We start from the raw sequence: 11594 nt of genomic DNA on the forward strand, positions 1-11594 counted from the left end.
GCCACTCGGCAGTTGCTTTCTTTCAGAGCTCCGTTTCTTGCATTTGCCAAGCGTTATTGGGCTAGGAGTAATCTCTACGCCTAGCCCGAATGCCTCTCAGGGGCACCGAACCCGAACGGGACGATGGCAGGGAAACGCACATGCCAGAGTAGGACTTCTTCCCCTGCAACTGCTGCCCTCCGACTCCATGACAGCAGCCCCCGCTCTCCCTCTTAGCCGCGCGAGCATCCGAAGCCACCCGCGCGTTGCCCGTGACGCACCTCGAGGAGGTGGGGAGAGCCATGGTCCAGAGGCCGCGACTCCACCTAGGCTGGATTACACGGACACGCCACAATCCGCATCGGCCAGGCACCTCTGGATCACGAATGGTAGCCAGACTCGTTCAGGGCCGACATACTGGAATCGACTTCCACGCTGTGGCCTCCAGTAGGCTGGATTACAGGGCCGCGCAACCAAGCCCCAGCCATAACAACGTGGTCATTGAACTCTCTCACAAGGACGCGGTCCCATACCGAGGCCTCCATGTCGTTGGATTACAGGAGCACACCACGAGCCCCCAGCCATTTCGATATGGTCCTGATGTTCACCCTAAAAGGGTCCTTTTACCCAGGTGAACATCCGTGGCAACGTTCCCTGTGGGTAAGCCGGTCGTTGAATCCATCCGACTTCCACCGTGTATACGTTGATCAACACCTTGCCCCCAGGCAATGGGTTACAGAAGCCCGCCACAGGCTTCCGGCATGGACCAGCCATGGCATAGTACAACGAACAGTTGTACTATGCGAGTCATAGTTACTCCCGCCGTTTACCCGCGCTTTTTTGAATTTCTTCACGTTGACATTCAGAGCACTGGGCAGAAATCACATTGCGTCAGCACCGTCAACGGCCCTCGCAATGCTTTGTTTTAATTAGACAGTCGGATTCCCCCGGTCCGTGCCAGTTCTGAGTTGGCTGTTTTCTGCCGGCCGAAGCAAGAACCTCAGGCGCGAAGCCCACGGAAAATGCACAGCTGCGGCTTTCCACAGGAAGGTCCCGACGCTGGTCCGGGCTCGGCCGCACCGCTTTTTACGGCGGCGAGCCTCGCCCAGTCCCGGTGCAGTGCCGTTCCTGCTTCTGGACCCCAGCCCGACCGGCTCAGCCCTCAGAGCCAATCCTTTTCCCAAGGTTACGGATCCGTTTTGCCGACTTCCCTTACCTACATTGGTCTATCGACTAGAGGCTGTTCACCTTGGAGACCTGCTGCGGATGTGGGTACGGTCCGGCACGAAAATCACACTCCCTCACTCGGATTTTCAAGGGCCGACAGGAGCGCACCGGACAGCGCAAGAGCCGCACTGCTCTACGGAGCCACCGTCCCTATCTCGGGGTGAACCCATTCCAGGGACTCGATCTCCTTACAGAGAAAAGAAAACTCTTCCCGGGGCTCCCATCGGCGTCTCCGAGCTGGTTTGCGTTGCCGCACTGGGTCCCGAAGGACCGATCTCCGTAGCCGGGTTCGGGACTGTTAACCCGATTCCCTTTTGGTTGCAGCGGGGCGTCTCCGATTCACAGACTGAGCTGCACAAACGCGCCCGCTTCTGAAAGGATTTCTCCTTTCCCTAAGGACCGACTGACCCATGTTCAACTGCTGTTCACATGGAACCCTTCTCCACTTCAGTCCTCAAGGTTCTCACTTGAGTATTTGCTACTACCACCAAGATCTGCACCAGCGGCGGCTCCAGGCGGGCTCACGCCCGACACCTTCAACGCCCACCGCTGCGGCCCTCCTACTCGTCGCGGCTTAGCACCCCCACATTTCGTGCTTTTCTGCCGGCGACGGCCGGGGATAGGCGCGACGCTAGAGCGCCATCCATTTTCGGGGCTAGTTGCTTCGGCAGGTGAGTTGTTACACACTCCTTAGCGGATTCCGACTTCCATGGCCACCGTCCTGCTGTCTTAAGCAACCAACACCCTTCATGGGTTCTCATGAGCGTCCCGACTCGGGCGCCTTACCCCGGCGTTTGGTTCATCCCACAGCGCCCGTTCTGCTTACCAAAAGTGGCCCACTTGGCACTCTCATCGCAGCGGGAGGCCTCAACCCAGAAGGCCTCCCGTACACCCATTGAAAGTTTGAGAATAGGTTGAGGACGTTTCGACCCCAATGCCTCTAATCATTCGCTTTACCAGGTGTGACTGCTCTCCCATCGAGCGCCAGCTATCCTGAGGGAAACTTCGGAGGGAACCAGCTACTAGATGGTTCGATTGGTCTTTCGCCCCTATACCCAGGTCGGACGATCGATTTGCACGTCAGAATCGCTTCGGACCTCCACCAGAGTTTCCTCTGGCCTCGTCCTGCCCGGGCATAGTTCACCATCTTTCGGGTGCCAACGTGTGCGCTCTCGCTCCGCCCCGGCGACGAGTGAGCGCCTGGGACGGGCCGTTGCTGCTCCCTTTTTCGGACCCCTGTGCGGTCCGGGATCGCAACGCAGCCCGCAAGGGGCCTTCACGTTTCATTGCGCCATTGGGTTTCGAGAGACCCATTGACTCGCGCACATGTTAGACTCCTTGGTCCGTGTTTCAAGACGGGTCGGGTGGGTTACCGACCTACTCGCCGCAAACCACGATAGCGCCTCCGCGGGAGAATTGCCCCGCTCGCAGCGGCTTCTCGCCGGCCAACCCGCCGCCACGGGACCAACCCGGACGACAGGAGACGACAAGCTTGCCCAGCGGGTTCTCCGCTCCGTTTCCGGAGGGCGTCATCGTTCGGGCCTCCCGACAGCCGGGAGAAGCCCATGGGGCCTGGACGGGGTGACGAACTTCTCGTGCACGGCGAGGTATAACTCCCGCGTGCCGTCCCCGAAGGGACGGGCAGGTCACCTCCATAGCCGGACTCAAAGTCGTACTTTTCCCATTGACCCGCGTCCGTCGCGGCGTTCTACCGGCGGTGGGAAGTGCGCACCCTGGAGACCGCGTCTGCGTGCCGGCAGCCGGAACAGCCCCCCGAAGGGGGCCGTTTACCCGACGCCGCCGGCTCCGCGGTCTTCCGGAGACTGAATCCCACCGCTTTCGAGCTTCGAGGGCCCACCCGTTTTACTCTAAGCGGTTTCACGTACTCTTGAACTCTCTCTTCAAAGTTCTTTTCAACTTTCCCTCACGGTACTTGTGAACTATCGGTCTCTCGGTCGTATTTAGCCTTAGATGGAGTTTACCACCCACTTAGGGCTGCACTCTCAAGCAACCAGACTCACGGGAGGCTTCATCCCGGGCGCGCAACGGCGGAGACGGGCCTGGCACCCACTCTGGGACAAGCCCCTGTCAGGGGGACTTGCACCGTCGCAAACACCCGAGAACGTCGCCTCCCATACACCACATTTCCCGACCGCCTGCAAGGACGGGGGATTCGGTGCTGGACTCGGTCCCGTTTCGCTCGCAGCTACTCAGGGAATCCCTGTTGGTTTCTTTTCCTCCGCTTAGTGATATGCTTAAATTCAGCGGGTTGTCTCGCCTGATCTGAGGTCGACAACGGATACATCGCTTTCGCCCATTCCAGCACGACCGAGTACGACGCCCTGCCACGTCCTTACGGACGAGGCTGGCAGGCGGCACAACGCCTGCGCGCGTGCGTCATACGAGCGGTACATGCCGAAACGGACTCGACACGTTCGAAAACCCAGCGCCAACCGAGTGCGACGCCCTACCACGTCCTTCGCCCAACACGGAGCTACTTATAGACGAGGCTGGCAGGCGGTGAACCGCCTGCACGCGTGCGGCGCACGAGCAGTTGCGTGGTAAGCGACCGTGTCTGAAGCCCAAAACACCACCGAGGCAAAGATCGCCTTAGCAGCGCGCCGCTTCAGCGGGCACCGCAGGGGCGACTAAAACCTGGCGGGAGGCATCGTCTCGTGTAGCGTCGCCCCTGCCCCAACTGGAGTGGCCCAGTCTTAAGGGGACAGAGACTGCGAAGCACTTGGACCGACGGCGGACTACGACGGAACGCTTCAGCTCGGCCAACGCTCTCGAGGGAGACATTTTCCGTCTCGCGGCAATTCTCCGCCGTGCCGTGCTCTTCTCGCTCGCAGACGGCGCTCTCGCGTCGAACCGCTTTCGGGGGCCACCCTTCTCCTCCCCGCTCCTCGCACGAATCTGCCGATTCCCATTCGTGCGACGAAGCCCGGAAGGGCGCCCACACAGCTGCGGTGACGTGAGCGAGCGACCAGCTCTGGAGCTCGACGTACTCCGAAGGCAAACAACGCAAATTGCGATCGCTTCCGACTCTCTCGCAAAGGTGCGCGCTACAAGGCAACAGACGTTCGCGCCTCGAGCTTGGACCGCTCTTTCCCTGCAGGTATCCGACTCCATCCTGCGGCGGTCTTGCCAGAGGCGCGCACTCGTCACGCTGCAGTAGTAATGCCTCGTTTCCGTCTCTTCGAAGATTTGGCACGACGGCTCGCCACCGTCTCCTTCTCGTGAGGTTGCTGGCGCGTGGCTTTAGCGCTCAACGTACTGTCCATGATGCCGACGCGGTCAAAACGAGTCGACGGACGCACGTTCCCTGTGCGCCGAAGGCTCTCTTGATATGTGATCCGACCCTCAGACAGACGAAGCCAAGGGAAGACCCAAGGCCGCAATGTGCGTTCAAAGAATCAGTGCTCAGTGTGTCCTGCAATTCACACCAAGTCTCGCAGCTGGCTGCGTTCTTCATCGACCCGAGAACCGAGTGATCCACCGCTTAGAGTCGTGAAAAATAGTTTGTTCAATTCAGTACAGTACAACCAGTGTTTCAGGCACGTGGCGTCTCCCTGTGTGTGGTTTCGAAGAGCGCCTTTCGGCGTGCGCTACTCCTGTTTCGCTCTTTCGTTCGGCGGTCACGCGTTTCCGCATGACCGCTGCTGATCCAACAGCCTACTCGAGACGAAAGACAAGAGCTTGGCGCGCGCGTACTCGCGCAGCTCTCCAAAGCCACTCGGCCAGTGCCAGGGACGGCTCTCTGCGCCGGAGCCACAACAAGTCTACTTGAGGCGGAAGACGAAGCCAGCAAGGGCCTGGCCGCAAGTGCGTTCGAATACGGGATTACAGTCCCTCGTCTGTCCGTACTTCCTCTTTCGACGTGCGGCGCCTTCCCAAAGCGCACAAGTCCGCAAACCGCAGAACGCTTCCGACGTAGCAAAGCCGCGTTTCCTTCGGTACTTCGCAGCAACGCCGCCTTTCCCTCGGCGGCGGGCAAATAGCCTGCAGACGTCGTCGCATTGAACCGCGAACTCGACACCTCGCGCGTCACGAGCGGGAGCCGACCGGCAGCCTCCGGCCCTTTCGGGCGCGGTGGAATTTGCCGCGGAGGACGGGAGAGTGCTTTAGGCCACGGTTCCTTCCGTACTTGGCAGCCGCACCCTCAATACCGCCGGTTCCATGACCGACCGAGCGCCGCACCGTTCCTTTAGTACTTGGGCAGCAACAAAGTCGGGTCGTTACTCCACACTCGCCGCAGGAAGCGACCGGCAGCCGCCAGCCTTTTCAGACTCGGCAGCGTTTGCCGCGGAGGACGGGAGAGCGCTCGCACCACGGTTCCGTGTGTACTAAGCGGCAGCGGCATTAGCTCTCGACCGTCAGTTCCTTGACCGACCGCACGCTTCGCCGTTCCCCTCGTACTGGGCAAGAGCAGCAGGTCGGGTCGTCTTACTCCCATTCCGCGCAAGAGTGCCGAGGCGGACTTCAGAAAGCCCACCCAACAGTGTGCGTTACGCCGTTTCTACCCGCGGGCGCGGCCAAGCCAACCGTCCAAGGTTGCAGCCGGCGTCCACTGGGCGCAACAAATTTGGCACGGGGCGCCCTTCGAAATTCGGGCAATCCCCGGCATGTTCGGGTATAGCCGTCCCCGCGTCCAAGCGGGGCCAGCGGCGGAAAGCGTCGGGCGCAGCGAGCTGCTTCACCCACACGGGGTAGAAACAATGGCGCTCGTCACCCTCGAACAATCCGGTAATGATCCTTCCGCAGGTTCACCTACGGAAACCTTGTTACGACTTTTACTTCCTCTAAATGATCAAGTTTGGTCATCTTTCCAACAGACCGGCGCAACCGAAAGGCCGCGCCGGACATCGGTCCGAAGACCTCACTAAATCATTCAATCGGTAGTAGCGACGGGCGGTGTGTACAAAGGGCAGGGACGTAATCAACGCGAGCTTATGACTCGCGCTTACTGGGAATTCCTCGTTCAAGGGGAACAATTGCAAGCCCCTATCCCAATCACGAAAGAAGTTCCACGGGTTACCCAGTCTTTTCAGACAGGGATAAAGACACGCTGCTTCCTTCAGTGTAGCGCGCGTGCGGCCCCGGACATCTAAGGGCATCACAGACCTGTTATTGCTCTGTTTCGTGCGGCTAGGAGCCGCTTGTCCCTCTAAGAAGGTTGTAAGGTGCTGGGAACCCCGCACCTATTTAATAGGCTAGAGTCTCGTTCGTTATCGGAATTAACCAGACAAATCGCTCCACCAACTAAGAACGGCCATGCACCACCATCCACCGAATCAAGAAAGAGCTCTCAATCTGTCAATCCTCCCAGTGTCCGGGCCGGGTAAGTTTTCCCGTGTTGAGTCAAATTAAGCCGCAGGCTCCACTCCTGGTGGTGCCCTTCCGTCAATTCCTTTAAGTTTCAGCTTTGCAACCATACTTCCCCCGGAACCCAAACACTTTGGTTTCCCGGAAGCTGCCCGCCGAGTCATTTGAGTAACTCAGGCGGATCGCTGGTTGGCATCGTTTATGGTCAGAACTAGGGCGGTATCTGATCGCCTTCGAACCTCTGACTTTCGTTCTTGATCAAAGAAAACATTCTTGGCAAATGCTTTCGCAGTAGTTCGTCTTGCGACGGTCCAAGAATTTCACCTCTAGCGCCGCAATACGAATGCCCCCGTCTGTCCCTCTTAATCATTACCTCGTATTCCAAAAACCAACAGAACAGAAACGAGGTCTTGTTCTATTATTCCATGCAAGTTTATTCAGGCGACTCGCCTGCGTTGAGCACTCTAATTTTTTCAAAGTAAAAGCACCGGCCTTCTCGAGGCACACAATGAAGTGCACCAAGAAAGGACCGGCATGATGTTCAGTCCGAGCCGTCGCATCGGGTAGATGCACTACTCGTCTGGAACTGAGATCCAACTACGAGCTTTTTAACCGCAGCAGCTATAGTATACGCTATTGGAGCTGGAATTACCGCGGCTGCTGGCACCAGACTTGCCCTCCAATTGATCCTCGTTAAAGGATTTAGAGTGTACTCATTTCAATTACGGGGCCTCAAAAGAGTCCCGTATTGTTATTTTTCGTCACTACCTCCCCGTGCCGGGAGTGGGTAATTTGCGCGCCTGCTGCCTTCCTTGGATGTGGTAGCCGTTTCTCAGGCTCCCTCTCCGGAATCGAACCCTGATTCTCCGTTACCCGTAACAACCATGGTAAGCAAGTAACCTACCATCGAAAGTTGATAAGGCAGACACTTGAAAGAAACGTCGCCGGCTCGTGGCCATGCGATCAGCACAAAGTTATCCAGTCACCACACAATACGGGCCGAAACCCGATCGATCTTGGTCTAATAAAAGCACCCGTCGCCCAAAGGGCTTCAGGCTCACTGCATGTATTAGCTCTAGAATTGCCACAGTTATCCAAGTAGGAAGAAACGATCTAAGGAACCATAACTGATTTAATGAGCCATTCGCGGTTTCGCCTTATTTCGGCATGTACTTAGACATGCATGGCTTAATCTTTGAGACAAGCATATGATTACTGGCAGGATCAACCAGGTAATCGTTCAACTGCGCGTCCCGCCTGTCAAGCAGGCCGGACGCCGTTTTTGCGATGCCGAGGCCACCTTCAGGCGCCCCAGCACGCTTCGTTCTTGCAAAGAGTAGCACTTTGCACAGTCCGAGACGACGGCGTTCGAGCTCGCTACGGCGCCCTCCCCGAAGGGCCGGGTATCGCCACGCGGCAAGAAGCACGCAACATTCTCGATAGACTGGTTGTGTCGACTCGATCACGGCTTGCGGTTTCTCTTGAGCCCGCAGCACAGGTGGACCGACCGACACTTGCAACGTAGCCGAGACGGCAAAGCCGCCAGGCGACGGGTCACGCCCGCGCCTTCGGCGCTTTCGCATTTGACTCGTCCGAGGACGATGCGGAACACAACTCGATATCGTGGAGAAAGCGTCGTCCGACAACCAGCCCCTAACGCATCAAGCGGATGAGGCTGCAGACGTCAGCTGTGGGATCCACGGGAGCGATACCGGGGACACGCTTGACGGGCACGAAGCCCGCCGCATATCAAACACCCAGGTCGCTTTTGGGGGCGACTGCTCTCTGGGACCCCCATATAATAGCAGCGATAAGTTCCCAAATCTCCATGGGGCCGTACTCGTGCCACTTTCGACGAGCGTTTGGCGAAAATCGTGCCGCCTCGCAGCGCCGCGAGCGAGATGGAAAGCTTACGTCGGCAGCGCAATGCCGAAGTCGTGAAAGCGCAGCGCGTCGACCGAATGCGCGAACGGCAATCTCTCGCCTATGGACAGCGCGGTTTCCAGAACAATCGCCTTTCTGTGCCCCTACGGGGCCGCACGCTAGCGCGGCCCTTTCGCCGTTTCCGAGCACGAGTGCGACCGGCGCGGGCGGCGTGCTCGACACCCCGGCTGACGCCGTTTCGGACTTTGTCTCTTCGCGCGCTCGCGCCAACGCCGCGGCAAAACGACGACCTCTGCGCGGTTCTTTCCCGGTTCCCGGCGTGCTATAGTGCAGCCAGCCGGACGGTGGCGACGACTCAGTCGCGGCCGTGCGGTGGCTTGTACGCCAAAGTTGCGTGACGGGCGTCGAGCTCCCGCCGCGGCCCGGCTCAGGTGGTTTCGGACTTCTGTCTCTTCCGAGCGCTCGCGTCGTCGTGGGCACGATTCTCGAGTGCGGAGCGGTGCGCGGACACCACCACGAACACGCGCAAGCCGAAAACGGCACTACGGTACAACGTCGGCCAGGGCGGTACGGCCCCCTTATATGAGCAGCGATAAGTGACCAGATCTCCACGGGGCCGTACTCGTGCGACAAGGCGGCGTACTGCGCCGAGCCGAGCGCCAATATTTGGCCTTGGCACGGCCGATTTGAGCTCTCGCGATCGCCGCGGTACCGCCGCTCACCGATTCAAGGCACGCTAGCGCGGCCCCTTCGCCATTTTTCGAGTAAGAGTGCGAAAAGCGCGCGCGGCGTGCTCGTCGCCCCGGCTGACGTAGTCTCGGACTTAGTCTCGCTCACGCCGCCCCGGCTGACGTCGTCTCGGACTTAGTCGCGCTCACACCGCCCCGGCTCACGTGGTTTCGGACTTCCGTCTCTTCCGAGCGCTCGCGTCGTCGTGGGCACGATTCTCGAGTGCGGAGCGGTGCGCGGACACCACCACGAACACGCGCAAGCCGAAAATGGCACTACGGTACAACGTCGGCCAGGGCGGTACGGCCCCCTTATATGAGCAGCGATAAGTGACCAGATCTCCACGGGGCCGTACTCGTGCGACAAGGCGGCGTACTGCGCCGAGCCGAGCGCCAATATTTGGCCTTGGCACGGCCGATTTGAGCTCTCGCGATCGCCGCGGTACCGCCGCTCACCGATTCAAGGCACGCTAGCGCGGCCCCTTCGCCATTTTTCGAGTAAGAGTGCGAAAAGCGCGCGCGGCGTGCTCGTCGCCCCGGCTGACGTAGTCTCGGACTTAGTCTCGCTCACGCCGCCCCGGCTGACGTCGTCTCGGACTTAGTCGCGCTCACACCGCCCCGGCTCACGTGGTTTCGGACTTTCGTCTCTTCCGAGCGCTCGCGTCGTCGTGGGCACGATTCTCGAGTGCGGAGCGGTGCGCGGACACCACCACGAACACGCGCAAGCCGAAAACGGCACTACGGTACAACGTCGGCCAGGGCGGTACGGCCCCTTATAAGAGCAGCGATAAGTGACCAGACCTCCACGGGGCCGTACTCGTGCGACAAGGCGGCGTACTGCGCCGAGCCGAGCGCCAATATTTGGCTTTGGCACGGCCGATTTGAGCTCTCGCGATCGCCGCGGTACCGCCGCTCACCGATTCAAGGCACGCTAGCGCGGCCCCTTCGCCATTTTTCGAGTAAGAGTGGGAAAAGCGCGCGCGGCGTGCTCGACGCCCCGGCTGACGTCGTCTCGGACTTGGTCGACGCCCCGGCTGACGTAGTCTCGGACTTAGTCTCGCTCACGCCGCCCCGGCTGACGTCGTCTCGGACTTAGTCGCGCTCACACCGCCCCGGCTCACGTGGTTTCGGACTTGCGTCTCTTCCGAGCGCTCGCGTCGTCGTGGGCACGATTCTCGAGTGCGGAGCGGTGCGCGGACACCACCACGAACACGCGCAAGCCGAAAACGGCACTACGGTACAACGTCGGCCAGGGCGGTACGGCCCCTTATAAGAGCAGCGATAAGTGACCAGACCTCCACGGGGCCGTACTCGTGCGACAAGGCGGCGTACTGCGCCGAGCCGAGCGCCAATATTTGGCCTTGGCACGGCCGATTTGAGCTCTCGCGATCGCCGCGGTACCGCCGCTCACCGATTCAAGGCACGCTAGCGCGGCCCCTTCGCCATTTTTCGAGTAAGAGTGGGAAAAGCGACCGCGGCGTGCTCGACGCCCCGGCTGACGTCGTCTCGGACTTAGTCGACGCCCCGGCTGACGTAGTCTCGGACTTGGTCTCGCTCACGCCGCCCCGGCTGACGTAGTCTCGGACTTGGTCTCGCTCACGCCGCCCCGGCTGACGTCGTCTCGGACTTAGTCGCGCTCACACCGCCCCGGCTCACGTGGCTTCGGACTTGGTCTCTTCGAGCGCTCGCAGCCAGGTCGGGGCCGACGCCGACGTCTGCGTGGGGCTTCAACGATTCCCGGCGCGACGCAATGCAACTGCGCGCAGGATGCCAGCGACTCCGCCGTGGCCGTGCGGCGGTGTACACGCAGAAGTTTCGTGAAGGGGTATCGAGCTCCCGCCGCCCCGGCGGACGTGGTTTCGGACTTTAGCGCTCGCAGCGATCTCGCGGCGATCGCTGACGTCTGCGCGGTTTCAGGTGTGCTACGATGCAGCAGTCTGCCGCACGACAATTTACGGAAGCGAGTGCATTCCGCCCCGGCGGACGCGGCAGCGGACTTTGTGCCTGCGGGAGTGCTCTTGTTGCTGTAAAATTTGAACGGGTGCAGCTGCGCGAAGCAAGTGTACACATTTTCTCTCTCTCTCTCTCTCTCTCTGCCTCTGAGGCGACTGTAATTTTAATTTAAATGCAATTGGAGGCGGGAGCAACCTGATGAGAGTAGGCGGACTTCGGCACACCTTGTAGTTTAGAAATTGTTTTCAAGCTTTGAGGACATACACAATCGCGCCATCTGCTTTCCCCGTCTCTTTGGCACTTCATAGTGTGTGCAGCATGCTCTGCATTCCAAAGAAACGCGCCTGTTTCTCCCCCTCTCTCACGTTCTTCTTGTCTTTCTTGCTGCTCTTGTGAGAAGTTGCTATGCTCTTTACTCGCTGTAAAATAGAATGCTTGCGCGAGCCAACAACTTGCGTGTCTTTCTTTTTTTTTGTTGTTGTTGTTTTTTCTCTCTTC

At 59.6% G+C, this 11594-nt stretch overlaps 2 non-coding genes and 1 pseudogene across 2 annotated transcripts; all 3 read right to left on the reverse strand.

Annotated features, from left to right (window-relative positions):
• Positions 1-3498, reverse strand: part of LOC139053349 (large subunit ribosomal RNA) — a 5824-nt pseudogene extending 2326 nt beyond the window's left edge.
• Positions 3499-4563: 1065 nt separating this feature from the next.
• LOC139053353 (5.8S ribosomal RNA) lies at positions 4564-4716 on the reverse strand. Its single transcript, XR_011510430.1, has one exon. It is a non-coding gene; the product is annotated as a 5.8S ribosomal RNA (ribosomal RNA).
• A 1237-nt stretch (positions 4717-5953) lies between these two features.
• LOC139053347 (small subunit ribosomal RNA) lies at positions 5954-7766 on the reverse strand. Its single transcript, XR_011510428.1, has one exon. It is a non-coding gene; the product is annotated as a small subunit ribosomal RNA (ribosomal RNA).
• Between the last annotated feature and the right edge of the window lie 3828 nt (positions 7767-11594).

The sequence above is a fragment of the Dermacentor albipictus genome, unplaced genomic scaffold (genome assembly GCF_038994185.2).
Source record: "Dermacentor albipictus isolate Rhodes 1998 colony unplaced genomic scaffold, USDA_Dalb.pri_finalv2 scaffold_91, whole genome shotgun sequence".
NCBI classification, from domain to species: Eukaryota; Metazoa; Arthropoda; class Arachnida; order Ixodida; family Ixodidae; genus Dermacentor; species Dermacentor albipictus.